Below are 16,637 nucleotides of genomic sequence, written 5' to 3'. Positions count from 1 at the left end.
TAGTTGTGTGAAATGTGAAATGCTTTAGATGTCTTTTCAGATATTTACCAAATTGCGTGACTGTTTAAGCTGTTTTTTACAAGAAACATTTTTTCACAAAAGAAAGATCTAGAAGATGGGTTGTTCAAATATACATAAATGGGAATTCTAATCTGCTAGAGATGTGGTATTTAGATTAACAAATTCTGACAGTTTATAGGGAAATAATTCATCCAGAAATATGTTATATATAATTATTTTTATAAATGCACTGATATATTAATTATGATAAAACAATTTTTACATATGTAGTGTGCAGATGTTTTAAACATGTTTTTACTTTGGATTTGGATCAGATAATTGTAGCTGGAAATTCTAAGTTGTGGATCCTTTCTGAGATCAAAAGACTATCCTAACCAAATTACAGAAAATATGTGACAATATTATATCAAGATTTAATTTGTGGATATGTGATGACTTTTGAATCTTTCATAACAGGAATATTGCTTTTTTTCAGTTCCTTATCACAGTCGTTCATGACTGGATTATTTTATGTTATCTCTGTTCTTAGCAGAAGGAATTAATACATGTAATAAGTATTATAGCAATATCAGATCATGCACCTGTAAATGTATTACAATGACTCTTTCCATATTTTTAAAAGAGTTTTAAATATACCTTTATTTCCCTACTTTTATATATATATATAAAAAGGACAGATACACAGATCTTTTGTGGATTTACTCACTATCTGGAATGCCTTTGAGGTATACAATTTTAAAAAAATATAAAATATGCAATTTTATAGTATTGCTTATGCTAAATGGAAAAAGAAAAATGAATAACTTGAACAGGAAAATGTGGAAAAATCTTAAGGAATTTTGCATAAATTTGCAAGGTGATACAGGCATATTTATATAAAAGTTTTAATGAGTGCTAAACAGAACTTTATGCACTTAAAAGAAAATATTCACTGAGTTGTATAAGGCAAAATTGCTGGGACCGAAGGTGAAAGACCTGGTAAATTATCAATTTCCTGGCTGAAACAATTTTAACAATGTAATCCTTACTATCAAGGACATCAAAATATTTAATTATCTTTGGTCAGTAAATCAACTTAAAAATATTATTCTCAATTGTATAATATTAAATCAAGAAAAACATTAATCAATTTTCTATAATATTTTATATTATGCATGATTACCTGTCTAAAGCTGTCAGTTATTTGTACTTATATAATTATTCTCATTAAGGAGAGCAGGAAAGCTCCCATTCTACTCCTTAGACTTCCTTACCCTCTTGGAGTAATGATAACCTTTCAAATCCATTTTTCCCCAGATGTTCCAGTAAACATTCTATTAACTGTTATTTGAAAGCTGTAAAAATATTGATGACTATTCAAGCTATGACTATTCAAGACTATTCAATAAAATGAAAGATTACATCCTGGACATCTTTTTTTCCTCAAAAGATTTTGGAAAATAAAGTTAGGTTGTAAATACTCTGAACTGAACTGTGTCCAATATTAGGGTTTCCTGTTTGAAAACTCTAAGAAGTGAGCAGATTGCATCAATTAAGATAGGATGCATAGAAATTTTGAACATTGTTAAGGAAAAAATGGGGGATACAAAAAAGTATAGGTTTTTTTGTATAGGATTAGTTTTTTGGGAACATCGCCCAAGGATTACCTCTATACAATCATATGTGACAAAGATGGTACCTGCAATGTAGATTCTGAAACGAATGTTGAATTGTTTAGAATAGTATAGAATAGAATTCTTTATTTGCCAAGTGTGATTGGACAGACAAGGAATTTGTCTTGGTGCATATGCTCTCAGTGTACATAAATAAAAGATACATTAATCAAGAAACATAAGGTACAACACTTAATGATAGTCATACGGTACAAATAAGCAATCAAATCATATTAGGAAACAGTCAATATAAATTGTAAGGATACAAGCAACAAGCTTACAGTCATACAGTCATAAGTAGAAGGACATGGGTGATAGGAACAATGAGAAGATTAATAGTAGTGCAGACTTAGTAAATAGTTTGACCGTGTTGAGGGAATTATTTGTGTAGCAGAGTGATGGCGTTCGGGAAAAAACTCTCCTTGTGTCTAGTTGTTCTCATGTGCAGTGCTCTATAGTGTCGTTTTGAGGGTAGGAGTTGAAACAGTTTATGTCCAGGATGTGAGGGGTCTGTAAATATTTTCACAGCCCTCTTTTTGATTGATTATGTACCATAAAATTATTGTCAAAGTCTTAGTGATCCCACAGATAGATTTTCTCATTGGCTAGTGTTTCAGGTTTTCAACAATGCAGTTATCACAACTGCAACTGAGTCCATTCACTTTGCAGTTGGTTTTCTTCTTCTCTTTCTTTCCATCTTTCCCAGCATTACAGTCTTCTCTGGAGACTTAGGGCTTCATGTAAGACAGTATATCCAAACAAGGATAAATTGAGCCTGGTCATTTTTGTCTAGATGACACTAAATACAGTAATTATGTAATTTTAGGACATCCTTTTCTATGCTGTGGTAATAATGACAATAATGGATGCTATCAGATATTGCCTGCTTTTGGTAACACTTATAATTGTAACAGATCCACTTGTTTGGGCCAACTGGACTAACTACTTAATCAAGAATAAGAATGGATAGATAGAGACAAACGGATAGCTTTTTTGAAAATAAAAAATAAACTAGATGAATGAAATGGACAATTTTAACCCAGGTTTAAACCATGAACACAATAACAGAAAAGACTAAATTGCATGGTTGGGGGAGGGCTACTTAATCAGCAAATAAAATTACAGTTGTCACTTTTCTAATTATTTACCTGCTTGTCTGTGCAATAAATTGAATAGCCTTTACACTCCAGCCTCTGTTCCTTTCTTTCTATCATCCCCAAAATACAATGAAAAGAGTAGTGAAATGTGTGTTAAACTGACCACCCAAGGGAAGAAGCTGTGGAGAAAAAAGAAAATAAAATCAATTGCCTAGTAGAGAAAGACATCTGCAGAAGGTCAACAAAGGTTGTACTAGGAACCTCAAGAATTCTTTAAAATTGTTACATGAGCAGGAATATCAGACTGGAGTGTCTTTGTGTAAGAAAATGGTATGAATGCCTGAACAGAAGGGCCTTCTGATACTGTGCGTGACAAATTACCAACCATTTATTTTCAGATGTTGACACCCTTGTGAAATGAAAATACAGGAGGACTCATCTGTTGATGACCTAAGGAAAAAACATCTCCATTGACTTTTCTAGTTCACTCACCTTAACAATAAGATCTTTATGAATATTCCAAGGAGATTGTTCATAAATGACAGTGAACTGAAAGCAGAAATAAGTAAACACATTCATTGATTTAAAAAGTTAAAAATAAAAATAAATTAAAAATGCAATCCTAACTGCATTAATAATTGCATTTTTCACACTTCTGTCACTTATACTTTAGCACAAGGTATAGTTTAGTACAGTTAGACAGGTTCCTCCCCCCCTCCCCCCCACGCAATCGGGTTAAATATGGAAAAACCTAGTTCAAATCCATAGTTAGCAGCTAACTTGCTAATAATCTTCATTCAATTACTATATTTCAGCATATCCAATCTTTTTCAAAGAGGTGATTATTATGATACCACATTTATCATATATGAAGAGTCACTCTATGAAGGAATGATTCTAAATATGATAGATAAATAAATAAGTTTTGGGGAAGAACCATTCACATTTTCTTAAATTCTTTATAGGAAGAAAAATATATAAATGAGTAAACAGATCTAGTTTCTTTGTTTGCTTGATTAATAGACATCCCAGCACATTACTTGTTATTAGGAGTGTTTACAGTCAAGTTGGCATTAATGATAATGCAATTGAAGCTTTGATTATTTTTATGTATGACACCCGTTATCATTTGCTATGTCAATTCTTGTTTATAAAATAGGAAGATCTGCTTCCTTCTCTGCTGTTGGTTGATCTGAACCAGGAGGTAACACTTTAAATACATGAAATATTAGTACCTTACATTCTAATTATACGTAAAAAGTAACTTATTATGAGTTTAATTTATTTCAGTGGTGATTATTGTTTATTAGGATATTTTTTTGCTTTAATTTCCATCCTGTTATAAATTGTATTATTTTTGGTTGATCTTTGATCATAATACATTGAATTGCACTGAGTTTCTTAATCATACCTTGCAAAAACTCATCCTTGATATAGCTTCCAAGATAATCAAAAGAATGATGACAATGCTTTTTAGGCATGTTGTATGAATAAAATCAGTCAGGGATCATGTAGACAGTTTATGTTTGAGCGTAAATTTAGCTTAAGGTAGATGTGATGCTTCCTAATAGGCAAATAATTAACTTAGTCTTTTTGCAGTAATATGTCTCTTATTTGAATAATCCCTGAGAAAAACCTGAAGGACTTGTGCACTGATGGAAATATTTTGGTTTGTTCTGCTAGATTCATTTAATATTCAAATGCTTTGAATATTGTAACTGTTTTACTTGCCCAGCATTAGCATTAAGAAATATACTATTTTGAATATGACAAGCCATTGACAGACCCATTTTCAACTAATTTGTCTAAATTTATGTGATTCACTCAGCAAGAGAGCTGTTGCTATCAAAGAAAATTGGTGTGTTTATTCCACAAGTATGTATACTGTTGGAGTATATTATTTGCAACTTCTTGTTATTTAGGCTAACCTTTGTAGCTCTGCCCTTCCCACTGAATAGTTTTATCTAATATCTTTATTACTAATAGTCTATTTCTGTCTAAGTCAGCTTAATTCAATCATCATCTTAATGGTTAGCCATGGTCATGCTCTACTAAGTCTATCCTATTTTTATATTTTTTAATACGTTGTGTTGGGAGTACATTGAAATGATGCATGTGAATGAATTTTAGCTTCAGATGCATTTTTGTGTATCTTAAAATGACAATTATCTTGCTTTAGAACTGATTAACTGTCTTGTTAAAATCTGGACAAGTTATTTCCAGAGTGAAATGTTTCTTGAGCAGCTTTCAGTCATTTTGCCACTGTTTTTGTTGGAAATAAGTGCCGAAGGATCTCACATTCAAAATTGCCCTTGTTTCTACTCCCTTTTGTAGAAAAAAAATGCCTTTCCCATATTCTATCTAAGGGAGTTTCTGGGCCCAAATTTTGTATTCATGGAATCTCATGCATGAGCATGAACAGATGCATGAACAGATACCATGTTTCCCCCAAAATAAGATCCTGTCTTATATTTTTTTGAACTCTGAAATAAGCGCTTGGCCTTATTGCCATGCACTGAAAAGCCCAATTGGGCTTATTATCAGGAGATGTCTTATTTTGGGGGAAACAGTAATATTAAAGAAAAACAAGGAAGCAAGCAGAACATCTTGGAGATAGAGAGCTTCAGGAATTCACAGTTCATCCAAAGTCAGTGGTGAAATCTGAACTGGTTTATTACCAGTTCACTAGTCACACATGAGCCAAATGCATGCTGTGTGCATGCATGTGCAGTGTGCACCAAACGTGAGCTGTGCACACATGTGTGCACAGTGCACACCAAAGGAAGGTTTGGGAAGGTAAGTAGAACAGCGCACGGAAGTGTGTGTGATCAGCTGTGGCGCGCATGGGAAACTTTTTAAAAACTTTTTAAAAGCATATTTTACTACCGGCTCAGGTAAATAGATAATAAAAAATGCTTTAAAAAAGAAAAAAAAGGGTTCTGACAATCGCGTGGCACAGCTGTGATTGTTGGAACCTTTTTTTACTTTTTAAAAGCATTTTTTTTACTACCTGTTCACCGGAACTGGTTGCAAAAAAATGCTTTTAAAAGGTTAAAAAAGGCTCTGACTTTTTTTAACTTAAAAAAAGCATTTTTTTACTGCTGGCTTAGGTGAATAGGTAGTAAAAAAATGCTTTAAAAAGTTTTTAAAAAGGCTCCGGTGATTGCGCAGCACAGCTGTGATTGTCGGAGCCTTTTAAAAAACTTTTTTAAAGCATTTTTTACTACCTATTTGTCCGAGCAGGTAGTAAAAAAAATGCCTAAAAAGTAAAAAAAACAAAGTTCCGACGATCAGCTGAGTGACGTGTGATAATCAGAATTTTTTTAAAAAAACTTTTTAAAGCATTTTTAACTACTGGTTCTGGAGAACCGGTAGTAAAAAAATGCTAAAAAAGTACAAAAATAACATTCTGACAATCGCACATTGCTCAGCTGATCATTGGAACTTTTTTTAAAACATTTTTACTACTGGTTCGGCGAACCAGTAGCATTTTTTACTACCGGTTTGGCGAACCAGTAGCATTTTTTACTACTGGTTCGGCGAACCAGTAGCATTTTTTTACTACCGGTTCGGGCGAATCGGCCCAAACCGGTAGCATTTCACCCCTGTCCCAAGTCCCCCAATTCCCAGCAGTTTTCCATAGTCAAAGAAACATACTTTATCTACAAGGAGAACAGGAAGCATCATTATGCAGCTGAGACATACTTAATGTAGGAAATTTTTTTAAAAAAGTAACCTCACTCTAGAAAGTTTATTTAAAAATTAAAAGCTTGGCAGATGATAAATGCCCCATGCATTTTGGACTGCAGTGCACTAAGTACTATTTTATCAAGGATAAAGTGACTGAGGGGACTCAGGTAAAAAGAGTTTTAAAAAATAAGGCATGGAACCACAAGCTTGTCTTTGCCAAATAGAGCTCTTTTCCAATACATCTTGGTGCCACTGCTATTCCATTATTATATCAATTCTGTGTGACTTTTTTTATATGGTCCAAATTATAACCACACTGAAGCTTGCTTCTAGGCATCTTTCAGTCTAAGTGTTCTGAGACAATGCTGTTACTTTTTCCACAAACTCTTTATATCTTTGTCTGATACAAAGAGTATTTGCTGTCAATTTTTTTCTTTAAGAATAAAATGTTTCAAGTACCTCCAGTCTTTAGCAAAATTCGTTTCTCACTTTTATGGATAGTCTGGGTCTTCCTCAGTCTCCCATCCTTTATCAAAGGATTGGGAGTTTAAGGGTTCTTCTCAGGGTCTTAGCTTTTCTAGCACTATAGTGAAGAGGGTTTGTTTTTATCTGCCTTACAATACCTCTGCCATTATAAGGATGCTTGATTTATAGTTGTATCAGTTAAATCTTTCTCCTACTCAAGGCAAATCTTGTTCTACTCTTCTATTGAGCACAGTTTGATCTATATTAAATCAGGTCAACTCAAGATTTTAGAATTCTTTGTCTTGAATGCCAGTCTCTATACTGAGATGACTATAAATTATATTGAATTGGCTGACATTAGAGCCTTGGTGGTGCAGCGGACTAAAGTGCTGTTAAGTGCTAGCACTTAGCTGCCAGTTGCCTGCAATTAATGCAAGTTCGAATCTCACCAGGCTCAAGGTTGACTCAGCCTTCCATCCTTTCGAGGTAGGTAGGAGCCGGATTGTGGGGGCAATAAGCCAACTTTGTATAGACAACACCGCTTAGGGGGGCCTGAAAGCCCTAATAAGCAAGTATATACAAAAAACTATGCAGGCTATTGCTATAATGCATTGTAAGCCGCCCTGAGTCTACAGAGAAGGGCAGCATATAAATTGGACTAATAAATAAATAAATAAATATATACGTGAGGTTTCACATATATAATTTTGGAAGATAAATTCCTTTCGTTTTGAAATTTCATTTGGAGAAGAAATTGCTCTACTATTGCTGCTCAGTAGATAGAAAATAACAACAATGACTTACGATCATGCTAAACTTGATGTGAAACAAAGAATCATTGACACAGATTGTTAAACTGAACAGAGCAGGATAGCAAGATCAGTCTATTTACAGTGAATGGATTTATGGTGAATAGGCAGTTAGTTACTTAAATCAGTATATTGTGCTGAAATGTCATAGAATATCATTAGCATATTTTAATTCACTCCATTTGGCACTTTCCTAAGAAAGATATTTAAGTTACTATATTCATGGAGGCTGTGTCCATGTGGCTCTGGGACAATTAAACAACAACTCCATATTCTAGTCTACTGCAATTACTATAAAGATATTTATATAGAATATCTATCTAGTAAAATATCAAGATCAGTCTGACATGGGGTACTATCTAAACTTGGCATAAATTAATTCTGACAATAATTTGTTAAGTTATGTGAGGTCAAGTGATCATATTTATTGCATACTTTTTTCTTGGTCTTTTCAACAAACCTCCCTTTGAGAAAAGCAGCAGAAAGTTCAGACACTGGAATGAAGATCAGACTGGCCTATTTAAAGGGTGTGCAGTATAAGTCTTTTTCCACCCCATTTCTTTCTCCTCCATTTGTCCCTTCGCTATATTTGTTCTGGGCTTTTTTTTTGCAAGAATTACAGAATGTCCTTACCTTCTTCTCTTTATCTATTCTTATATAGTCTCCAAGTCATTTGTCTTCAGTTTTTCTCCTTCTTCCCACAGCATAGTCTGCAATCCCATGCATGAATATTTAGAGGTAATGTTTTATTTCAGTAAGCATTTTTTTTTCCAAATAAACATACAGTATAAAGAACTGCACTACTAAAGAGAGTGGTAGAGAACTTAGTGTTGGTTTATTATTCCTTATATTGTTGAATACTTAGCCAACATATTCAACCTTAAACAATCATCCCTATTTTTAAAAATTGTATCCCTATTTTAAATCTGTTCTCCCACCCTCACTTGTCCTGGTCCTTTGCAATACATACTTTTTTCATTAAGATTCATCCTTAAGGAAATAGACTGTCACCTGGAAAGAAAAGTCCACCTTCTTCAAGCGGATTGACCCATCCAGGAGAAATTGAGGGTAAGAGCCTTGGATCAATAATTGAAAGGCTTCCACATTTCTGATCATGGAATTGTGTTTGTGTGTTTATGTTTATGTTTGTGTCTGTGTGCATGTGTATATGTGTGTATGGTTTAAACAGCAAACTCAAATTGGGAGTTGAGGAAAGAGGATTAAAGTGGATTAAAGTGAACAGCATAAACAATCTTTGGATATAATTAAAGCAGTATGCTATTAACATTATTTCTTGTAGCTATTGTCACTTAATACTCTTTATTCTAGAAAAATAAAAATCCTACATGTTTCAGGAACCACATTAAACTGGTAATGACTCTACTGGTTCAACTCATTTTATATTGCTTAGTTTAGTAAAAAAAACCCCATGAAATCACTTTCAAAATTGCATAGATTATTTTGAGTGAATGTCATATTTGGCAGTTATTGATCACTAGTAGTACAATTTGGAACTAGCTCATACTGTGATTGATATTTGATGTACACAGTACCTTTTGTTTTTATACATGGTCAATGACGTGATGTGATTGGAATTGAATCAGAAAGTTGAAAAGCCAGGTATGAAATTTAGAAGAGTCCAGCCATTTAAGTTTATGATATAGGGTTGTGTGAAGGTATTTTTCAAGTCAAAGATTATTTGATTGAATTACTGTACTCATTCAAACTAAATCCCAGTATCGAATCTTTGAACTGATCTTTGCTGCTTAATCAAGTCATTTAACATTGAATCTGTTCAATTTTGATTTTGGAGATTTCATTATCTGATTTTGCAGAATCTCAAATTTTATTACAGTTTTCTTTTATTGTATTGGAAAAATTGAACAGAATGTTGTATAGTGGGATAGGATCAATAATAGTCATTCAATAATTTTTTCTTATCTCCATACCTGCCTATCACAATGTTTGGGCCAATGCTGCTTTCTCTCTCAGTCTTTTTCCTAAACTTTGTTTAGGCATATTTGTTTGGAGAGACAGCAAGACACAGAATTTTAATTTTAATCAGTTGTTCTTTCTTAAACCTAATTTGCTGAAACTATTGTAGATTTATATATTTCTTTATTGGATATATGGTAGATGTTTTGTCAAGACAGAACCATGCTTGACTAATCATCCGCATGGTCATCCATTACTCCTAAATTCACCTACTCCTGGCTATCTAGTATATTCTCTTCCTTCTAGTAGCTGGTTGCATCCTTCTACAACCATTTTACCCTGAGCTGCTGAGCAACCATTGTTATGCTGGTTAACAACTACCGCTTTTTAATAAACTTGCTGCTGATCCAATAATGCTTGACCTCAATGATTATTACAACCTCATGCTCCATTTAACTCTATATCACTGGTAGACATCCATTTCATTTCTGCCCAAGTTTTGATGAGATATGCTTCCCTTGCTTTCCCATAACTCTGTCAGAACCTTGAGATTCCCTTCCTTCCTTTCTTTTTTCTTTTTTTATAAATCTCTAAGTGGAAAGGTCAGAATATTGTTGCTTAGTTTCTATGATGCAGAAGTATCATTTCTTCCATGTGACAAGTTGATTTATAGGAATGTATTTATAGGAAACCATAATCTCTTTCCTACTGCTTATCATAGCTTTAGAACAATGATTCCACCCCTATCATTAGGGTGGGATGGGAGTGGGAAGAAAAGATTAAAGTTAGTATGAAAGGACATAATGTGGGAAGAGTGCACCTGATCCAGGTGTACAGAAAAGAAAACTAAGAGACAAGGATAAGTGCAAAGGGAACAATTCCTGAAAGAAAATGCTGGCACTGGTAGACTGTTCCATGCAAGGCTTGTCTTCCCTGCAAGGATGGGAAACCAAAGAAGCAGGTAAAAGAAAACTATCAGATCCTACAGATGCCATAGTCCACTTATTGCCACTCTATTGAAGCCTAGACTGGAATTTCTGAAGTTGGCTTAAGAAACAGCAAGGAGCAGCACAGCAGTCAAGCAACTTAATATGCTTAGTGTCTGTGTCCAATATAGTTCTCAGCTCTTAAAGTCCCCCTTTATATAAATATTTCCATTTTACATTTGATAAAGGACATCCTGTGTTATTCTTTGCTGGTGTGCCCATTATCAACATAGAATGGACAAAGTATTCTCCACCACTACCAAATCCATTTTACTGTTTGCCTTTTTAAAAATTTCTAAATAGAAGAATATAGAAGGAATAGACTTGTGGTTATCTTGTTCTTCCTACTCTATTCAAGTAAGATAGAGTTACTACCTAAAACAATGAATGTTGTGTTCTAGCCACTTGCTTGGTTTTTTAAAATTAATATTATTATAATTATTGTTTTCAAGTGATAAAAACTATGAAATTGAAATTGATAAAAAAGTCAAATCAGTAACTTGGAATAGATAATAGGAATAGAAAAGAAAGCATTACAGTACAAGATTTCTCACTTACAGATAAAAATATATATCACCAATATTATTTATAATTAACATTCACTACTATAGTTTTATAAGTCTGAAATGGTGGATAAATCTCTGGCAGCCTAAACCATTTGCTGAACATTACACTTTCACATATATAGAAACAATTATCTTCCGATTGTGTCTTTTACTAAAGATTTTCTTGGAGAGAGAGTGTCACTTTTTTTGTGAGATGGGTGACAATATAAATTAGGCAAACAAATAAACAAAATCTACAAACATCCAAGTTTGTGCAGAAGCAATTGCCTGGAGAATTTTTCTCTCTTACAGTGAGGAATTAACAAATTGACATCTATTTTTGTTATAGATTTTTTTTCTTTTTCTCTTTTCCCATGACCTCTCCTTGAAACAAACTCAAAAGCCAGTACTGGTTTTTAAAAAACCAGTTCTGGTTTTTCCCATATCTCTGTCTGAAGCTTGCTGTCTTTACACTGTCTATGTATCTCCCCACCCACACCCCTTAAAAGGGAAAAATGTACAACAGATGCCTTATGAATTATACATGTGATTAAAAGACGCCAATTGCCACATGTGTATTTTGAAACTGAATAATTCATAGCTAATCTGATACAACTGCAGTGGTACTGCTCCACCCTGCACTGTAAAAGTCATTTAGATGAACAGAGTTAATTTTGGTTTACCCTTAGAGATACCCGAAGATCTGGCTTCACTGTTACCTGGCAAACTACAATGATTTTTTGCAGTCAGCAGAGGGCACTTGGAATAAAGTTCTTGATGGTGAGACGCATAGTTGTGTGAATTGCAAAACCTGGGTAGGTTTACTCAATGGACAAAATGACAGTTAACCTTTGTGTAAAGGGTGGCCACAACTGGAAACTTTGAGTGATGTTCAAATTTTGTCTGTGCTATTTGATCTGAGAGATCTTCTGCAGAGTATCGTGTGTGAGCCAGGAACACAAATAGCTTCTCAAAGTTCTCCATGGACTATGTGAATGGAAATGACCAAATAGGAACTGTCTTCTGATTACTTCCCTTAAGATTTAACTAAAGTATGGAAAATCAGATAAACTGCAGATGACTAGAAAAAACATGATAAAATGAAAAAATGAACCATTCTCACATTACTCTGTTCTGCTTTCTAACCAAGTAAGGCTGGAACATCAAACTTTACCCATAAAAGTTCTTTTAAAAAAAATCTCTACAGAAAATTCTTCCTCAAAAATAAATGAAAATTAAAAGGGGAAAAAAACCCTAGAAATTTCTTTTTATATTTGGCATTAAAACCATATGCCAAATAGGGAGATGCATAGCATAAGGCAAAATTTGGCAGTAAAGAGGACAGCATTTTTTGATACTCATGACATAAGATTTTTCTCAATTTACAATAAAAATATAGCTAGACGTGTAAATCAAGTAAAGTCCCACATCAATCTCCTACTGAAGATATATCACTTTTCCAGATCTTTGTACTGGCTGTGATTAGAACTTTCATTTCCCACTTGTTGGAAAAATACTGGGGGCATAAGGAGAGTAGTGTTTTTTGGCCAGGGGATGCATATTTTTGCGTTTTCAAATTGGATGGGGGTGTTCAAAAGCATAGCAGATGTCATAATGATATTACTGAAGTGAGTGGGAGTTTTTCATGAGCTTTCAAAGGTGCTCATTGCAAAATATCTGGCATAATTCCAGCAGTTTCATTACTAGTTGCAGAATAACTGTTAATTTTGGTTGCGTGATTTGGGCCAAAGAGAACTTGGGAGCCACAAAAGTGGAATTCAGCACATGTTGCTCACACAACACTCCTTTAAATGCTTTAAAGCATTTATGATGGGAAGTGGTTGTATTCTGAGCCCCTCACAGAATCTTTAATGAGATCACAAACTCAATTGAGCACAAACTCAATTATAATTACTTCTTAGTAACCATATGTAAAATCACACTTTTAATTAATTTATTTTTATTGCATATTAACAAATATTCTGGACAGTTAAGTGCAGTCTGGCTCAGTTTGTAAATGACTATATATGACTAGAAATAACTGAAATTTTGAATAAGGTCAAATTTGCCATATTCAACAGATTGTCCTAGCGTTTTGCTCACACATTTTTGCTACCCTGATATTTATTAGTCATCTTCTAATTTTTCTACAAGAGTCATTACTAATATAGGTACTTTGAACTTCTAATTTTTTTCCAGACTTGGCATTAACAGCATTTGGATATGATAATTTGTTTTAAAAATGTCAGTGTATTTATTTATTTTTTCTAATAGCGTTAAGAGATGCTAATAGTTCTCGAGTAAGACAGAAGTTTTGGGAGATTTAGCATTCCATACTAATCTGGCTCTTTCTTTCTCCTATCTATTTTTCCTAGGTCTCATCAAATTACCCTCTTTAACATGGAGCATTCATCCTGCTTGATTGTTGCAAAGAGGTGGATAAATCTGAGATAAGCGATCCCTTATGTAGTGGTTGTGTTTGATATCATTATATCCTTGACATTATTATCCAAAACAAATTGTTATCACATCAAAATGGCAAGTCGTGCCCAATTATGTTATCAATAAATGTTAGTATTCTTCAGTTGAATTACAAAATCTAATGCAAATTTATAAATTGCTGCATTTTTAAATATTCTAATTATGCATCTATTTTCTCATCTTATCCACCTTAGATGCCTCATGAATGCCCAGTTTTTAACATATACTGTAGTTCATTTTAATATGTTTACAGGGCCAATTTTTTAAGCTTAGTAGAAAAGTGACTGAAAACATGATAAATGGTATTTGATGATGAGAGAAAAATGGAGGGTGCAATATTATTCCTAATTGCAACAACTCTGGTGCTTTTTATAATATATTAGAATAACAGATGATATATAACTATACTATAAATACTACAATAACATACAATGATCATTATAGTATAGAAGTAATCATGAACTGTGGTAAGGTCATAGTATTCTATGAAAAAGTTTTAATTTTTTTGCCTAGAATTTTTCTTCATAGAGGTTAATGTGGTTCATTTATGGGATAAGAAAATTGTGACTTTGAATGTAAAAGAATAAACTGAGAGAACATGAATTAATTAATTAATGAAACGAATGAACTAAGGATAGTATGTTGTATGTCTCAAGCAGCATTTAGCTAGGCTAAATCAGAGGGAAACAAGAATTACATAGATTTCCTTAAGGTTGTTTAAGGATAGGCTGGGTAAATACAGCATCTTGAAAACTGTAAAAGGAACTGTTCTCAACCTTATTGTATACTGGGTTAATTAACCCAGAATATAAAATTCTATTGGGCAGTTTGAAATATTTCTTTCCAACTTTCTCACCACTTGGATTAAATTTTCATTTATGAGATAAATAAAAAGGACCTCTCATGGACTATGAACGTTAACATGCTTGTGAAGAAGGCACAGAAGAGGCTGTACTTCCTCTTCCTGAGCATTTTCCTGAGAATGCTCAGGAAAATAAATCTATTTCAGCATCTACTTCTGTCCTACTATCACAGCACCATTGAGAGTGTCCTGACATACGGCATTCTTGCATGGTATGGGAGCAACTCTGAAGCGGACTAAAAAGCTCTACAGAGAATCATTAAAACTGCCCAGAATATCATTGGACTCCAGCTACCAGCCCTGGACAACATCTTCAAATCTTGCTGTTTGAGGACGTTGCATAACATTCTCAGAGACTCTTCCCATCCTGCTTACAATCTTTTTGGACTGTTGCCTTCTGGCAGAAGATACAGAACAATTAAACCTCGGACCACACGTTTTCTGAATAGTTTTTATCCCAGACCTATAATTGCACTCAACAATGAACTAAAGGGCCACCATCAGTGAGCTGTTGGACAGCATTACTTGATCTGTTGGGTGGATGTTGGGTGGTTTAGGGGTGGGGAATTTGTGGTGGGTGGGACTGTGTTTGGGGACTGTTATGTGTGTTGGACCTGGTCTTTGAGTGTTAAGTGAATTTCGTTGTATGGGTATACTGTGTATACACGTACAATGACAATAAAGTAGTAGTAGTAGGTTATTATTATTATTATTATTATTATTATTATTATTATTATTATTACTACTACTACTATTATTATTATTATTAAATTGCCAAGTGAATCACCTCTATCTCTTCAATGTTTTGGTCCACTCTCCCTTCCATTCTTTTGTCAGCCTCCCACTAAGCTGTGAAGGGTGTCTGTGAAACTCAAAGGAAGACTAAATGTGCAGTAGATCTGAATCAAGATGCAGTAGAGTTTTTGAATATATGTAAGGAAGTTAGTATGAAGGTTTAATGTGAATGGGAAAGCTATTAGGTAAATCTGAAATTATGATTTTGTGTAATCTTGAAGGTTGTGAATGCAAGTGAAATTAGAAATCCATAATTGGTAATAGTTGTATGTTCTGCTCCAGTGAATAGTGATATAGAAGAACTAGGGCTAAGTTTTGGAATGAATGTAATATACAGGAGAAAAAAAAATAGATGATGTGAATAGATGAGTTGGAGCAAGATGAGGGAGCACAAATGTCATTGGGCAATTTAGAGATCTAACACTGAATGAGAATTGTGAATGTTGCTATCTGCTTAGAAAACCTATTTGTTTCAAATATTTGGTTAAGTTTAGGTTTACTGAGGTATGCAGATGGTAAACAAATGAATATAAATTTCCAGCCATGATTGATTGTGTTGTTTATGATAAAATATAGAGGAAATTACTGAAGGATACAAGGATGATGAGAAATTTGGAATGCGGAATAAAGAACATCTTGAGAAAAATGGGCACAGAAGAAAAGTTATAAAAATGAAAGTAGGTTTTTTTAATAGTTTAGATCAATTTACTGTGATAAATCAACTGTAAAGGTAGGACAAAGGTAGAAAAAGAACAGATAGGAAAGATCTCCTCCTTCAAAAAACAAAAAAGGGAACTAAGAAAATATGTAAATAGATAAGGAAAAACTTGATGTGAAAGAAATCCACTTATGTTGATGATTCTATACATATCAACAACAATAGCAATTGTGCAACATTTGGCTACTTTCAAGGTATTTCTGTGATTTATCAGTCAAAAAGAGTTGAGTTTCCCTACATCAATGTAACCATACACAATTTAGCAGCAAAAAGGCTGTGAAGTCTGAGCATCAAGCTGTGCAAAATGGGCAGAGCAATAAGAAATGTAAAAGAGAGTTAGTATAATTTAGATTAGAAATGTATTATATATCTCTTCTACCAACATAATAAGGATATGGATATGTGGTCTGATTGCTATGAGATTAATGTCAGGGCTCATTATTTCAATTGATAATTAACTCATGTGAACCATAAAAGAGATAGAATGAAAAGGCATCATAACTAAGGTCAAATTTATGCTTTTTTTCTAAGCTAGGTGACTGGAAGTTATCCAAAAGAGTTAAGGATGACAGAACATACTC

This window comes from Pantherophis guttatus, chromosome 8 (assembly GCF_059756535.1).
Source record: "Pantherophis guttatus breed Tessera chromosome 8, ASM5975653v1, whole genome shotgun sequence".
NCBI classification, from domain to species: Eukaryota; Metazoa; Chordata; class Lepidosauria; order Squamata; family Colubridae; genus Pantherophis; species Pantherophis guttatus.
Note: the sequence above shows the minus strand (reverse complement) of the source record.